General features: G+C 36.1%; 1 long non-coding RNA gene across 5 annotated transcripts in view; it reads left to right on the forward strand.

Moving 5' to 3' along the window:
* The window catches only part of LOC138844874 (uncharacterized), a 412,620-nt gene that overhangs the window by 337,741 nt on the left and 57,938 nt on the right, over nucleotides 1-16,941 (forward strand). For 4 of the 5 annotated variants that reach the window (XR_011381280.1, XR_011381282.1, XR_011381278.1 and 1 more), the window contains one exon: nucleotides 5,174-5,271. The exons of the other annotated variant lie outside the window; for it this stretch is intronic. This is a non-coding gene — a long non-coding RNA (uncharacterized lncRNA). The remainder of the gene's footprint in view (nucleotides 1-5,173; nucleotides 5,272-16,941) is intronic. 5 annotated transcript variants of the gene reach the window in all.

A 16,941-nucleotide genomic window follows, 5' to 3' on the forward strand; every position in this document is an offset into this window, starting at 1 on the left:
GTGCAGTGGAAGATGGCCCAAGTACTTGGACCCTGCACCCCATGGGAGACCAGGATAAGTACCTGGCTCCTGCCATCGGATCAGCGTGGTGCGCCGGCCACAGCGCGCCGGCCACGGCGGCCATTGGTGGGTGAACCAATGGCAAAAAGGAAGACCTTTCTCTCTCTGTCTCTCTCTCTCACTGTCCACTCTGCCTGTCAAAAAAAAAAAAAAAAGAATAAAACTGTAACATTGTATTTATTTTGTCAGTTTTATTACATAATACAATAAAAATGGTGGCATTATTTGTTTCTTCATTCTCAAATCTATCAAATGCCCATCAGGGAAATATGATGCCTCCTTTGAAATGGACAAGCTACTACACTAGTATAAGGTTATTTTTTTACCCTCAGTACTCCAATACACATGATATTCAATCAAATACTTTAAAATGCCTTAGGAAAATCTATTTTCTAGACCTATCTTCTTCATCTCCCCTTCTGACCATGTTGTTTCAACATTCTGGTATTTTAATGCATTGCTTGTTACAATATACTATTCCCTGGTGTACTTATCTGCTCTACTTGAATGACACCTAATTCAGTGGAAGATTATATTAAAGGTAATCATTTTCTTTGCATTGCTAAACATGTCTTTACTTTCTCTACTACTGGCTTGATAATTTCATATGATTCACATTCTCAATGGATTTGAAGCTTTTGTTAAAATCTGATGTTATTTGTAATTCATTGTGTTTGTTTAAAAAATGGAGTTCTTTTAAATCAATTGGGATTTTTTTCATAAACATACATTTATTCAGGAAATACAATTACTAAAGTCCTTCCTATTTCAATGATCATTCCACATTATAAAATTTTCACAACATGTACTCTTTTAAGTCTATACCAAGCCATGCTGTCATTCTTTTCAGATAAGCCATAACCATTTCTTCTATTAAATGATGTAATATCCATTTTAATTATAAACACAGTAGTTGAGCCAAACTACTTAAGTTCTTGACCAGAAAGCTTTTAGAAATTTAGGACAATGATATTTTTAAAGAACATATCTGAATCATCAAACCCTACAATACAAGGCCACTTTAATCCAATAAATGGTTGAAGTGGCCATATTAAGACAACAAGTAATTATCATTGACAACATTTCTCACCTGCAATTTTTAAACATGCTTTTTCAAATAATAAACACTTATTTTTCTAAGTTTTAAGGGCAATGGGGGCATAAAGATGACATATACTAAAAGATTACTTTTAAACTACTGGTAAATTTATTTTTTAAAAAAGTAGACTGCAATTACTTTCCAAATAAGGAATGCCAAGTTATCTTTAATGCTTAAGAAATATAATCAATCATTAAATAGCTGCAAATTGAATTATTCCATTCCAATACTTCCAAGCAGAATCCAGTGTAATTAGATCATTTTACAAAGGTGAAAACTATTGGTTCTCAGCTCTGGGTGTCCATTAGAATCACCAGGAAAGGTTTAAAGAAATGAGTGCTTCTGACTTAGTAGTTAATAGGTATCAATATTCTTCAAGTTCTATAGGGTGCTTTGATGTGCAGCAAAAGTTTTAGTCAACCCATTTTGACATATCATGACAATAAGTGGAAACTGGAGCAGGTGGATAATTTATACTTGTAACCTATAAATCAAACACCTATTATATACTTACTATATGCCTAGTTTTATTCATGAACCATTCTTTTATAAGATGAAAATTCCCTTCATTTCCTTTCTATACTAGACCACTACTATACATCTTTGCCACTGAAGGACTGAATTTCTCTGTGGTCAAGATTTAAAATTCTGGGAGACACTAGAAAACTGCATTAATGATGAGAACAAAATATCAATTGGGATTTTTTTAGCATCTGCAGATCTGAAACACAGCTTAAAAATTAAAAAAAAATTATCTTCAGCTCCCTTCTTGAATTTATATGCAGTTTATATGTTCAAATTTATCTTTGTAGTATGAATATTATCATTTCCTGAAGCTTTTAATATTTAAGCACATAGAGAATCATTTTGTGTGCTTTATTTTAGACTTTGAAAATAATCACACAAGAAACCATTAACAAAATAATGATATTCTAAAAGATTAGCATCTTGACTGTTTTACATAATTTCCTTACACAACATGCATTAATTTTCTAAGTGGTACTCTGCAGTGATTTTTTATATCAAAGATTTTTTATAGATACAAAATTTTGGCCAATTTTTAATGTAGCAATTACCAATCAGGATCCATATTCCAACCAATTTTCTGACTCATAATGCATCCTAAAGATAATTTTATTTGCAATTATATGTCAGTAAAAGGTGAAACACATTACAGATTCAGGATGAAAAAATTATTACAGTTTCTTTCTGCCGGAAATAAGACCTTTTAGAAAGAATGAAAGATAAGCATTCTAATTGTATCTTTGGATCACAAGACTGTGATTCAGATACATTTGCAAGGATGAAAGGCAATTAAGTGTTCCTGCTGAACCTGGTGTTTGTATTACAAGTAGTTTCTTTAGTTTGGTTTATAAGGAATAACAGGGTTATAAGAAATCGATCACAATATAGAATGATAAATTGCACTGAAAATTACGAAAGTATTCTTTTTCATTTCATTGCTTCATTGGTGGATTTTTGTTTACTTATTGCCTGTTTTTACCCTTCCATAATTGGCAGTTGTTATGGAATAGAACATGTATATCATTCTTTGAAAATACCTCCATGTTTTGAAGTTGTGTCCGAATAACCATGTAAGATTTTGAGACACCTCAATTGAGATAGCGCAATCTGTGACCTAGCCATAAATATATCACAATCAGCTTGGAAATTTTTTCCCATTTCCCCTCTAATCTGTAGTTTTTCTTTGTATATAACAACCTGATTAGAATGACTAGGAATTTTTGTTATGTCAGGAATCTCATATTTATCATAGAAAAATGGAATATGACCTGTGTTTTATTGGGACATAAATGCCATAAGCTATAAAGAGACAAGGAAGCTACTCTCTACCATTGTAAAAAGGCCAGTGATTGCCAGCATTTGGTAGAAGGAGGGGATGAACAAGGTAAGCACAGGGGAATCAGGACAGAAAAATTGTCCAATAGATATTTTCATATTAGATATACTTCATTATATGTTTGCCACAATCCAGAGGATGCATAGCACAAAAACTAAATGCTGATGATAATGGGTCCTTATTGCTTCATCAGATGTAATATATATGCCACACTAGTGCAGCAAATTTACAGTGGGAGAGATTGTGCCTTTATGGGTGCAGCACATATAAAAGAAATCTGCATGTTCATGTATAAAATAAACCTGCATGTTATTTAATTTTTCGAACATTTTATTTCAGAATAATTGCAAATTTACCAAATATAATTGTGAGATAGTAATTCAGAGTTCCCATATAGCCCCATTCATTTCTCCTATTAACATCTCATATCAGTGTCTTTGTCACAGTCCATGAACCAACCCTCGCTCCCCAATTTTTTAATCTGAACTTCTTTTATCCCTTTCACACCTCACAACATCTAGTAATCAACATTCCATGTTCAGTTTGAATTATTTGTTTTTAATTTTAGCTCCCACATATAAGAGAGACCATGGAGTATTTGTCTTTTTGTGTCTGGCTTATTTCTCTCAACATAATGATCTGAATTTTAAAGTGATTCATTTTTGACTAGATAAGTCTAGTTTATCAGATCTGTTTTCCTTTAGTGCTTTAAAATTGTAAATTCATTGTCTTTTGAAAAACATATTTTTTTCTGGGAGGTCTATAGTCACTCTAATTTTCCTACAGTGTTCTATCAGTATATAATGTGAATCTTTATTCAGTACTTTCACATTATTCATTTGGTTACTGGATTCAAGCAAATTAGATCTGATGAACTTTGATGTATGCTGTTTGTGTATTTACATGTGTGCTGAATGTAACTCGTTACTATTTGTGGATCATGGATCTGTGAGTCTATCATTTTCATCCATATTTTTTTTTTTTTTAGTTCTCCCTCATGTCCCTTTCTGGGAATCTGTTACCATATATGTTAGAATACTTGATATCACACTGAGATTTGTTTATTTTTTCTTTTTACTTTTTTACTTTGTTTCTTTTTTACTTACTCCTCTTTATTTGTATAAGGACTAATCAGCTATTTTTATCATCTAGAGATTTGCTCATTTAGAGCACTTTATTTTTCCATGTTAGAAGTTCCATTTGGTGCATTTTTATATGTGGTGTTACTCTCCTTATTATGTTCATATTTTCTTTTAAATATATATGTATGGTTGTAACAGCTACTTAATCATTGATTTGCTAATTTATCTTTTTTTAAGATTTATTTTATTTATTTGAAAGGTAGAGTTACAGAGAGAGTTAGAGACAGAAAGAGAGGTCTTCCATCCACTGGTGCACTCCCCAGATGGCCGCAAAGGCCGGAGCTGCGCCGATCTGAAGCCAGGAGCCAGGAGCTTCTTCCAGGTCTCCTACGCGGGTTCAGGGGCCCAAGGACTGTAGCCATCTTTTACTGCTATCCAGGCCATGGCAGAGAGCTGGATCAGAAGAGGAGCAGCTGGGACTAGAACTGGCACCCATATGGGATGCCATCGCTTCAGGACAGGGCTTTAACCCACTTCACCACAGCACCAGCCCCTAATTTATCACTTTGACTATTTTTTTGTGTGGTTGCAATGACTACACTTTGTACTTGATATGGGTCATATTTTCATGTTTGATAGTTATAATAATTTGTTGGATACCAGACAGTTACATTGCATTGTGGAGTTTCTAGATTTTGCTGTCTTCCTTTAAAAGTGTTCCGTTCTGCAAGTTTATAAACAGTTGACTTGGGATTAATTTGATCTTTTCAAAAAATTTTACAAGGGTAAATTTAGAAAACTTTCCTTCTGTAATAACTTTTACTGAAGCTTGACCCTCTATTTGAGTGTTCACCATTCTTTTTTTATGTTTGTTTATTTATTTGAAAGAGCTACATAGAAGGAGAGGGAGAGGCAGAAGAGACAGGTCTTCCATCTTCTAGTTCACTCCCCAATTGGCTGCAATGGCTGAAGCTGCGCCGATCCGAAACCAGGAGCCAGGATATCCCTCTAGGTCTTCCCACGTGGGTTCAGGGGCTCAAGGACTCAGGCCATCTTCTACTGCTTTTCCAGGACATAGCAGAGAGCTTGATCAAAACTGGAGCAGCTTGGACTCGAACTGGTGCCCATATAGGATGCTGGCATTGCAGGTGGTGGCCTTACCCATCTAGGTAAGTGTTCTCCATTCTTAAGGTCTAGAACTAGAATATCTCCCCAACGTCTTTGAGCTCTGATAATTGTTTTACTTCTATGTTTGATTTTGATTCATTTTATGACATTTCAATTTAGCATGCATGGTTTAGTACTCATCAAAGACTTGATGAATAACTGATCTCTCTCTCCCTCTCTCACTCTATCTCTGTTATGTCCATTCTCTTCTTGCAAAGAACTTCCTTGATCTCCCCCAAAATATTTTTTTCTTCTCATAGATTTTTTTACTGGGCTCCACAGGGTCCTTCACCCTTGCTCTAAAGCATAGGAAAAGGAGAAAGCCATCACGACTGTGAGGTTCACGTTATTTGTTTTCTTTGTCTCAGAAATGACAGTCCTGCTCTGCCTATTTTCTAAGACCTGAATGCTTGTCTCCTGTCTGCTTTTCTATTTTTTAAATGTATTGTATGGGAGAATTAGGTGTGTTCCTTGTTACTCTATCTTTACTTGAAGTAGAATTCTGTAAGTCTTTTAAGTTATGAAAATGGAACCATACACAAAAACAGAACCAAAGGAACAGAATAGCGACCTTAGAAGTAAACCCATGCATTGAGGGCCTACTTATGTTTGACAGTGGTGCTAAAAACATGTATTGGCAAGAGGACAGACTTTTCTCTTTTTTAAGATTTATTTTATTTTTTAAAAGAGTTACAAAGGGGTATAGAGACAGGGAGAGAGGTCTTCCATCTGCTGGTTCACTCCCCAATTGGCTGCAATGGCCGGAGCTGTGCCGATCTGAAGCCAGGAGCCAGGAGTTTCTTCTGGGTATCCCATGAAGGTGCAGGGGCCCAAGGACTTGGGCCATCTTCTACTGCCTTCCCAGGACATAGCAGAGAGCAGGATCAGAAGTGGAGCAGCCTGGTCTTGAACTGACAACCATATGGGATGCTGGCACTGCAGGCAGTGGCTTAACCTGCTACGCAACAGTGCCAACCCCAAGACAGTCTTTTCATTAAACGGTGCTGAGAATATTAGATGTCCATATGCACAAGAATTAAACTAACCTCTATTTCTCATCATGTTAAAAATAGTCTCAAAATGATTAAAACTCTAAATGTAAGATCTGAAATGTTGAAACTATTAAATGAAAGCATATGCAAATCACTACAGCACATTGGAGTAGGCAATGATATCTGGATCTGACCCCAAAGCACCAGAAATAAAATAAAAAATGAACAAACAGGATTTCATAAAACTAAAGAGCTTCAGCACACCAAAGGAAAAACCCAAAAGAATAAAGAAACATCCTCACAAATGAGATAAAATATTCGCAAGCTGTACATTTCACAAGAGATTATTTTTTGTCAAAGATAAGTTGGTTGTGGATGCATGGATTGATTTCTGCAGTTTCTATTGGCCTACACATCTGTTTTTGTGCCAGTACCAGCCTGTTTTGATTATAACAGTCCTATAGTATGTCTTGAGGTCTGGTATTGTGATATCTCCAGTTTTTTTATTGTTTAACGTTACTTTAGCTATTTGAGGTCTGTTGTGTTTCCATATGATTTTAGCACCATTTTTCTAGATCTGAGAAGAATGTTGTTGGTATTTTGATTTAAATTTTTTGTAGCTATTATGAATGGGATTGATCTTAGAAGTTCTTTCTCAGCTATGGTATTGTCTGTTTATATGAAGGCTGTTGATTTTTGTGTGTTGATTTTATATCCTGCGACTTTACCAAACTCTTCTATGAGTTGCTATAGTCTCTTCATGGAGTCTTTTGGGTTCCCTGTATATAGAATCATATCATCAGCAAATAAGGATAGTTTGACTTCTCCCTTCCCTATTTGTATGCCTTTGATTTCCTTTTCTTGCCTGATGGCTCTGGCTAAAACCTCCAGGTCCATGTTAAATATTAATGTTGACAGCAGGCATCCTTTCTGCTTCTAGATCTTAATGAGAATGCTTCCAAATTTCTACCATTCAGTAGGATGCTGGCTATGGGTTTGTTGTAAATAGCTTTGATGATGTTGAGGAATGTTCCTTCTATACCCAATTTGCTTAAGGTTTTCATCAAAAAGGTTGTTGAATTTTGTCAAATGCTTTCTCTGCAGCTACTGAGATAATCATATGGTTTTGGTCTTCTGTTTGTTAATGTGGTATATCACATTTATTGATTTTTGGATGTTGAACCATCCCTGCCTTCCAGGGATAAATCCCATTTGGTCTGAGTGAATTGTCTTCATTCATTGATCTTTGGTATTTTTGTTTCAATTTTGTTTAATTCTTGCTTAATTTTAATCATTTTTTTTCCTGCTACTAATTTTCTGTTTGGTTTATTTTGTTTTTCTAAGTCCTTGAGATGCATTGACAGCTTATTTTTGGGTGACTTTCCAGTTTCTTGATGTAGGCATTAATTGCTATAAACTTCCTTCTTAACATTAGTTTTGCTGTATCTCATAAATTTTGATATGAAGCATTGTTATCTTTATTTGTTTACAGAAATTTTTGATTTATCTTTTGATTTCTTCTATGACCCACTGTTGTTTAGGAGCATGATGTTCAGTCATCTCCATGTGTTTGAATCTGTTATTGAGATTCGTGAGTTGCTGATCTCAAGCTTCAATCTGTTATGATCAGAGAAGTGCATGGTATGATTTTGATTTTTTTGAATTTGCTAAGACTTGCTTTACAGCCTAGTGTATGGTCTATCCTTGAGAAGGTTCTATGCATTGCTGAGAAAAATATGTATTCTGCAACTGTTGGATGAAAAGTTCTGTAGATACCAATTAGGTCCATTTGGTCTATAGTGTCAATTAAATCTGCTGTTTCTTTGTTGATTTTATGACTGGTTGAACTATCTATCCATTGATGAAAGTGGGGTATTGAAGTTTTATTATTCTATTGAAGTCTATGTCTCTCTTTATATCCATTAATAGCCAGAGACCCTGTAATTGGGTGTATATACATTTATTACAGTCACATCTTCCTGTTTTATTGATCACTTAATCATTGCATAGTGTCCTTCTCTGTCTCTTTAGCAGTTTTTATGTTAATGTTTATTTTGTCTGATGTTAGGATGGCTACACCTACTCCTTTTTCTTTCCATTAGCATGGAATATCTTTTTCCATCCTTTCACTTTCAGTCTACATGTACCTTTGTTGGTGAGGTGTGTTTCTTGTAGGCAGCATATAGATGGGTCTTGTTGAAGCCATTTACATTCAAGATAATTATTGATAAGTAACTACTTGGCCCTGCCATTTTTCTGTGCATGTTCCTGTTTTTTGGCTTTCTTTTTTTTAACTTTTATTTAATGAATGTAAATTTCCAAAGTACAGCTTATGGATTACAATGGCTTCCCCACCATAACGTCCCTCCCACCTGCAACCCTCCCCTTTCCCACTAACTCTCCCCTTCCATTCACGCCAAGATTCATTTTCAATTCTCTTTATATACAGAAGATCAGTTTAGCATACATTAAGTAAAGATTTCAACAGTTTGCTCCCACACAGAAACATAAAGTGAAAAATACTGTTTGAGTACTAGTTAAATTAAATCTCAATGTACAGCGCACTAAGGACAAAGATCCTACATGAGGAGTAAGTGCACAGTGACTCCTGTTGTTGACTTAACAAATTGACACTCTTGTTTATGGCCTCAGTAATCAACCTAGGCTCTTGTCATGAGCTGCCAAGGCTATGGAAGCCCCCTGAGTTCACCGACTCTGATCATATTTAGACAAGGCCATGGTCAAAGTGGAAGTTCTCTCCTCCCTTCAGAGAAAGGTACCTCCTCCTTCTTTGAAGACCTGTTCTTTCCACTGGGATCTCACTCGCGGAGATCTTTCATTTAGGTTTTTTTTTTTTTTTCCCCCAGAGTGTTTTGACTTTCCATGCCTGGAATACTCTCATGGGCTTTTCAGCCGGATCCACATGCCTTAAGGGCTGATTCTGAGGCCAGAGTGCTGTTTAGGACATCTGCCATTCTATGGGTCTGCTGTGTATCTCACTTCCCATGTTGGATCGTTCTCTCCCTTTTTTATTCTATCAGCTAGTATTTGCAGACACTATTCTTGTTTATGTGATCCCTTTGGTTCTTAGTCCTATCATTATGATCAATTGTGAACAGAAATTGATCACTGAGACTAGTGAGATGGCATTGGTACATGCCACCTTGATGGGATTGAATTCGAATACCCTGGTATGTTTCTAACTCTACCGTTTGAGGTAAGTCAGCTTGAGCATGTCCCGAATTGCACATCTCTTCCCTCTCTTATTCCCACTCTTACATTTAACAGCGATCACTTTTCAGTTAAGTTTCAGCACTTAAGAAGAATTGTGTATTGATTACAGTATTCAACCAAAAGTATTAAGTAGAACAAACAAAAAAAATACTAAGAGGGATAACATATTAAGCTGCTCATCAACAGTCAGGGTGAGGGTTGATCAAGTCACCGTTTCTCATAGTGTTCATTTCACTTTAACAGGTTTCCTTTTTGTTTCTCAGTTAGTTGTCACCTATCAGGGAGAACAAGTGGTATTTGTCCCTTTGGGATTGGCTTATTTCACTCAGCATAATGTTTTCCAAATTCCTAACAGGGATCACTTTTCAGTTAAAATTTAAACACCTAAGAATAATTGTGTGTTAATTACAGAGTTCAACCAATGGTACTAGAACAAAAAAATACCAAAATGGATAACGTATTACATTGTACATCAACCGTGAGGACAAGAGCTGATCAAGTCACTGTTTCTCATAGTGTCCATTTCACTTCAACAAGTTTCCCCTTTGGTGCTCAGTTAGTTGTCACTGATCAGGGAGAACATATGATATTTGTCCCTTTGGGACTGGCTTAATTCACTCAGCATTATGTTTTCCAAATTCCTCCATCTTGTTGCAAATGACCGGGTTTCGTTGTTTTTGACTGCTGTATAGTAGTCTATAGAGTACATGTCCCATAATTTCTTTATCCAATCTACTGTTGATGGGCATTTGGGTTGGTTCCAGGTCTTAGCTATTGTGAATTGAGCTGCAATAAACATTAATGTGCAGACAGCTTTTTTGTTTGCCAATTCTTTTGTACTTTTACTGAGGGATTTTCTGTATTCACATTCTTTCATAATGATGGCTTTCTTTCTGTGTTTCTGTGTATACCACAACCTTTAGCATCTTTTGTAAGGCTGGACTAGTGGTGATAAATTCTTTCAATTTCTGTTTGTTATGGAAGGTCTTTATTTTACCTTCATTCATAAATGAGAGCTTTGAATCTATAGTATTTTGGATTGACAGTTTTTTTCTTTTAATAACTATACTATATCTTGTCTTCTAGCTTGTAGGGTTTCTGATGAGAAATCATCTGTGAGTCTAAGTAGAGATTCTCTGAACATTAATCTGGTGTTTTTCTCATTCACATTTTAGAATTCTTTCTTATGCTTTCTTGTGGAAAATTTGACCTCAGTGTGTCGTGGTGAAGATCTTTTCTGGTTATGTCTATTGGGAGTTCTATGAGCTTCCTGTACTTGGACATTCCTCTGTTTCTTCAAATTAGTGAATTTTAGTGAAATATTATTTCACTAAATAGGCCTTCTAGTCTCTTCTTTCTTTCCACAGATTTAGACACTCTTAAGACCTGTATGTTGCATCATTTGATAGTATCCCATAGTTCTCCAGCACTTTTTTTAAGTTTTCTAATTTCTTCTTTTTTTTTTTTTTTGATCCAACTGTAAAATTTCAAGAGATTTGTCTTCTAACTCGGATATCCTTCCTTTTGCCTCTCCAATTCTGTTGTTAAAGCTTTTCACTGCATTTTCTATTTGATCTATTGTATTTTTCATTTCTGATATTTCATTTTGATTTCTCTTTGAAATCTCAATTTTATGGGAAAATTGTTTATATCATATATTGTTTTCTTTTGCTGGTGGACTTGCTTATGATTGCTTTTGAGTAATCTTATTAATTTTTTGAATTCCATTTCTGGCATTTCCTCAATCTCTTTTCTTGACATTCTAATATTGAAATGTTGTGCTCCTGGGGCTGGCACTGTGGCACAGTGGGTAAAGCCGCTGCCTGCAGTGTAGGTATCCTATGTGGGTGCTGGTTTGAGTCCCATTTGCTCTATTTCCAATCCAGCTCTCTGCTATGGCCTGGGAAAGCAGTAGAAGATGGCCCAAGTCCTTGGGCCCCTATACCCACATGAGAGACCTGAAGGAAGCTCCTGGCTCCTGGCTTCGAATCAGTGCAGCTGTGGCCTTGTGGCCATCTGGGGAGTGAACCAGCGAATGGAAGACCTCTCTCTCACTCTCTCTCTCTCTCAGCCTCTCCTTCTCTCTCTGTGTAACTGACTTTCAAGTAAAATAAATAAATCTTTAAAAAAAAAAAAAAGAAATGTTGTGCTCCTTTGTAGGGGTATAGTGTCTTCTTTATTTTTGTTTCTTGAATTTCTGTATTTATTTTTAAGTTTTTCTAGAATGTTGGTTTTCTCCCCCTCTGATTGCTTTTTATCTTTGAGCTACATGACTATGGCTTAGTAGAATGTCTGTACTTTCAGTGAATATCAAGAGGTGTGTAGTGGGTGTGGCCATGGAGCTCTGGCCAGTGCTCTAGAATTGGGCCAGTATCCAGGATAACACCCAAGTTGGGAATGGTAGCTCTCCTCTCATTAACCGGATGGAGAGGAATGGTCTCCTCTGTTGGTGTGACTACTCCTTCTCCTCCAAGCTAAGAAATGCCCAAGTGTTAGCCCCTAGAGTGTTCAACAGTCATCCGCACTGCCTTATGAACCACACATATGATCTGTGCTATCCTTCCTGTGAGCAGAGTTCCCTTTGCTATGAGCTGCTCTGGGCAACCAAGAAGCTCTGAGAGTGTGCAGCAGCATTCTGTGATTGTCCAGAACCCGGCTACACCCTGCTTCCTCTCATGCAGTCACAGTGTTTTCTCAGTCTTAGCACATAGTGCTCTCAGGTTCAAGGAGTACAACTGGGGCCACTCCGCCCATCCTGCCCGCATGGAGACTAAGGTGATCACAGAGCACTGTCCCTGTGTGTTCCAGCTAGCTGGATGGAGTCTTGTCCTCTTAATACAATTCAGAGTCACTGGGGAATGTGGGTTTTTCTCTCTGATAAGATCTCTGGATTACAGGCCCTTAGTACCCGCCAGCCACTGCTCCACTCACTTCACAATTGTGCTGGGCACTAGGAGATTCCTGCAGATAGCATTTCCCTTCCATAAGGACGGCTCCCCTTGCCCACCCATTGTCGAGTGGGTGCAGCTGGCTCCGTGGAGGCTGTCTCTGTCATTTGCTCTTGAACTGTAGTGGTTGCCCCTGCTGACTAGGTGGAGGGTGGTCCGGTGCATGCACAAGGACTGGAGCAGCTGCTACCTGCTTATGTCCAAAAATGGTGCCAGCTCTCCCACTACTGGCTGCAGATCACTGTTGTAGGGGGCAGAACGGGAAAGAGAGATATACACTGCTTATTCCCTCACCTTTGAGTGAGCACTTGCCCCTGATGCCCTGATGGATCCAGGCAGGACTCAGAAATGGTGCAGGTCACTAAGCACTCCCTTCAGCTGTATCAACAGCAGCAGTGTGGACCCGTGTTGTCCAATCTCACCAGGTTTGCAAGGGCAGATGCTTTTTTCTGGACCCAAGTTGCTGGGTCCTTTGTTGTGTCATTGCTCCTTGCTGTGTGTCTACACCTTCCACATAGGTCTGGGCCATTTCTACTGCTTTCACAGGACCGCCCACTGCAGTTTCCTCTGCAGCTTTACCCTGAGAGTGGACTTCCCATACTTTTTTAAATACTAATTTCACTTAGCCTTATTCAGACCACCCTGTCGCTTTTCGGCCATCTTGGAACCCTCCTAAATATTTAAAAAAAAATAGAACCTTCATATTATCCAACATTCTCACTACTGAATATATATCCAAAGGATATGGAATCAGTATATTAAAGAGACAAAAGCACAGCCACATTAGTTATAGCACTTTTCACAATAGCCAAGACAAAGAAACAACCTAATGGTCCATCAAATGTTGAGTGGATAATCAAACATTTTTACATATACACAGTGGAATACTACTCAGCCATGGAAAGATGAAATCTTGTCATCTGCAACAATATGGATGCAACTTATATTATGTAAAATAAGCCAAGCACAGAAATACAGATACCACATGATGTTATTATATGGAGTCTTAGAAAAAAAGAACACAGAAGTTGAAATTTTAATGATGATTGCAGAGGCTGGGCAAGGAAGAGGTTGGGGGAGGGATGAGAGTGATTACGTTAGAGCCAAATAGACTAAGAAGTTCTGGCGTTCTATTGAACAGTAGGGTGACTATAGATACTGTTAGTATCTATAAAACAAACAGGAAGATAGTATTTTGAATGTTATAACCATAAGTAAATGTTAACTGTTTGAAGAGACAAATATATTTAAAGTGTTTGGACATTTTACAATGTATACATGTACCGAAAGGTCACTTAGTATCCCATACATGTGTACAATGTTTTATATCTGTTAACATATTTTAAAAACTAAAAAAATTAACAAGATGGGGCTGACATGGTGGCGCACTAGGTTAATCCTCCCCCTGCAGTGGAGGCGCAGGGTTCTAGTCCCGGTTGCTCCTCTTCCAGTCCAGCTCTCTGTTGTGGCCTGGGAGAGCAGTGGAGGATGGCCCAAGTCTTTGAGCCCCTGCACCCGCATGGGAGACCAGGAGGAAGCAACTGGCTCCTGGCTTCGGATCTTCTCAGCTCTGGCCATTGCGGCCAATTGCGGAGTGAACCAATGGAAGGAAGACCTTTCTCTCTCTGTCTGTAATTCTACCTGTCAAATAAATAAATAAAAAATCTTTAAAAAAATTAGTAAGATGAATAGGTGAATCAAACAAAAAAATCAGTGTCTTTAGGTACTCTTTACAGATAGTCCTTTTCTCATTTTGATTACAAAGAGGGAAAAATGCCTTTAATATTCAAGAAATGTTTATCAAAGCCCAAATGAATATTTTACATGATTTATAAGTTGATAGAAATTTAAATCGAGGTTACAGTTCATTTTCATAACCCTGTCATTTGTGTATAGAATCATTGTCTTTCGTGCTCCAGTTTATTCCGTAAAATGAATAAAACCACTATCATTTTCAGAAATGGATAGTTCAGGAAACTTTTAAATATGGTTGTATAACAATAGTCTTCTAAATTGGTTGTGTAATGTATTTGAGAAATACTGCTCTCTATTTCTTCTTCTAAATTTACAGTGCATATTGGCACATTGAAGACATTTTGTAGTAATTGTGAATCACTGTAATACAGTGAACTGTGTTTAATTTTAATTCAATCTTGCCTATCTTATTTGAACATGAAAATCATTTTTCGTGTAATATCTAAATATTCTCAGGGTTATGTTCTGTCTGCCTTGAATAGCATTTGGAAATTATTTTTCATAAGCATTGTTGAAGAGTTTGCCATCAGATCTCCATGACTGAATGAAAACATCACTATAGCACTCCTTTTTATTCATGCCTATATCTCCTTTGGAATTATTTCCCTATGGTGCTAGTATTCAAGGAATCTTCTAGATTGCTTTTGGTAGAAGGCATATGGGAACTTAGAAGCTGTTTTTCATAAATTGATATTAAAATTTATCTCATTTGACCAGAAATTTGCCAAAACAAATCATTTTTCTGAATTATTCAGCTAATATATTAGCACAGTGTCTCACTAAATGCTCTAACTTGTTTATCGTTGCTGGTAATATCATTTATTAAAGTAATTGATATAGGAAGAATAAATATACACAGGCTATTACGATTACTATACTAAAAATATTCCCTTTCAAATAAAATCTTCATTTCAGAAAGCACTCATTATATTAATTAGTTATCATTATTAAATGTCAAAGAAGATGATTTGTGGCATTCCTTGCTTGGAAACACAAATTTGAAGGCAAGCAAGGAAACAATTTTCCAGAGGAATATAGATCCTTTCTCTGTGGAAACCAAAACAGACATACCAAGATAGTGTTTGACACACATTATAATCAGAACACCCCAAATTCAAATTTCAAATGCCCTCTTTTAATATTGACAGCACCTCTGTCAGAGTTATGTGAGTAAACTATGGATTTTTTTTAACTTAAGGCATTACCAATTAATTATATCCTGTTGACAAAAAAGAATGGAAAAATGACAAAGTATTAAACTTTTAAATTTTCAGATAACTAAAATTGCATTTTATGAGATTAATTTTCCTATTTTTTGAAACAACATCTTCTGCATAAGTATCCTATACCAAATATATCAAGATAACTATATGTAGTGGTGATTTTGCTAGTCATGTATACTAGTTAGACCTTCAAAATAGATTTTTGTTTTAAAAAATATAATTCAATTAGAAAATATTATTTATTCATTATTTCTGTTCTCCCCAGAATCCTTCATTATAATTTCCTTAGTAAAGCAAACTGTTAAAGCAAACTGTCCCATCTCCTACTCCCTCTCCCATCTATAGGTCTTTCAAATATTCCTCATTACTTGTAAAACATATTTTCTATCTTCAAATTCAATCAGAAATATTTAGAAGTACTATTTTTTTAGTTGAAGAATTCACAGTCACAAATTATATATTGACACCCCAAATTGCTTTTAGTAAGCCAAGATGATTCCTGTAGATGTCAGGATCAGCATTTTTATCTATCACAAAGGTAGGTATCCAGAAAATTTAATTTTAGATTAACATCATTTTATGTGAGTTTTTGGAATGCTGGTAAAGTTGTTGAATAATTTGTTTCTACATTTTGCCCTTATTTTGGTTAAAACATATAAAAGATGAAAAATTAGAACACCAGTAATAGTGTTTATTAATTAAATAATTTATAAAATGATGTAACTCATTATCTATTAAATAATCCTTTTTTCTTAATCTAAAACACAAAATGCCAGATTTACTTTATCCAATATTATACCTAAAATATGTTGATAAATCGATATTTGGTGACTTATTTAGGCTCCTGGAATGCTGTATCACTTCCTTTCAGGTGTCTAATGTATAACCTATGAATTGTTACATATTAACTTTTTCTATTGTGCAGGAAAGTTTTATACAATATTTCAAGAGAGCTGAAAGCAGACCATTTTTTATATTATTCATGTATCCATTTGTTTTTCTTTTGTGGACATTTGTTTAGGTAGTTAATTGGGACAAATTAATGCTAAATATGTTACTTTAGAAAGATATATATGTATTTTATTCAAATATTTACGTAAGATTGCGATATGGAAACAGCAACAATCTCATTTTCCTACATTGTTTATGTCCATTTTGTTGCTAGGCCATTTGGCAACTAAGTGCAAATTAAAAAGAGGCACCTCCCACTCTGGGCAGATGCTACAGCACACATACAGATGTGTGGTTTGGTGAATGAGTAGCAGCTAAGATTTGCACTCTTACTTGCACATTAAGCAAAATACCTTTTTTATAGAAAACTTTTATTTAGTAAATATAAATTTCATAGGTACAACTTTTGGATTATAGCAGTTCTCCCCCCCACATCTGCCCTCCTACCTGAAACTGTCCCACCTCCTACTCCCTCTCCCATCCCATTCTTCGTTAAGATTGATTGTTACTTGTCTTTATATACAGAAGACCGACTCTATACTAAATAAGGATTTCAAAAGTTTGCACCC

The sequence above is a fragment of the Oryctolagus cuniculus genome, chromosome 13 (genome assembly GCF_964237555.1).
Source record: "Oryctolagus cuniculus chromosome 13, mOryCun1.1, whole genome shotgun sequence".
In the NCBI taxonomy this organism is placed as follows: Eukaryota; Metazoa; Chordata; class Mammalia; order Lagomorpha; family Leporidae; genus Oryctolagus; species Oryctolagus cuniculus.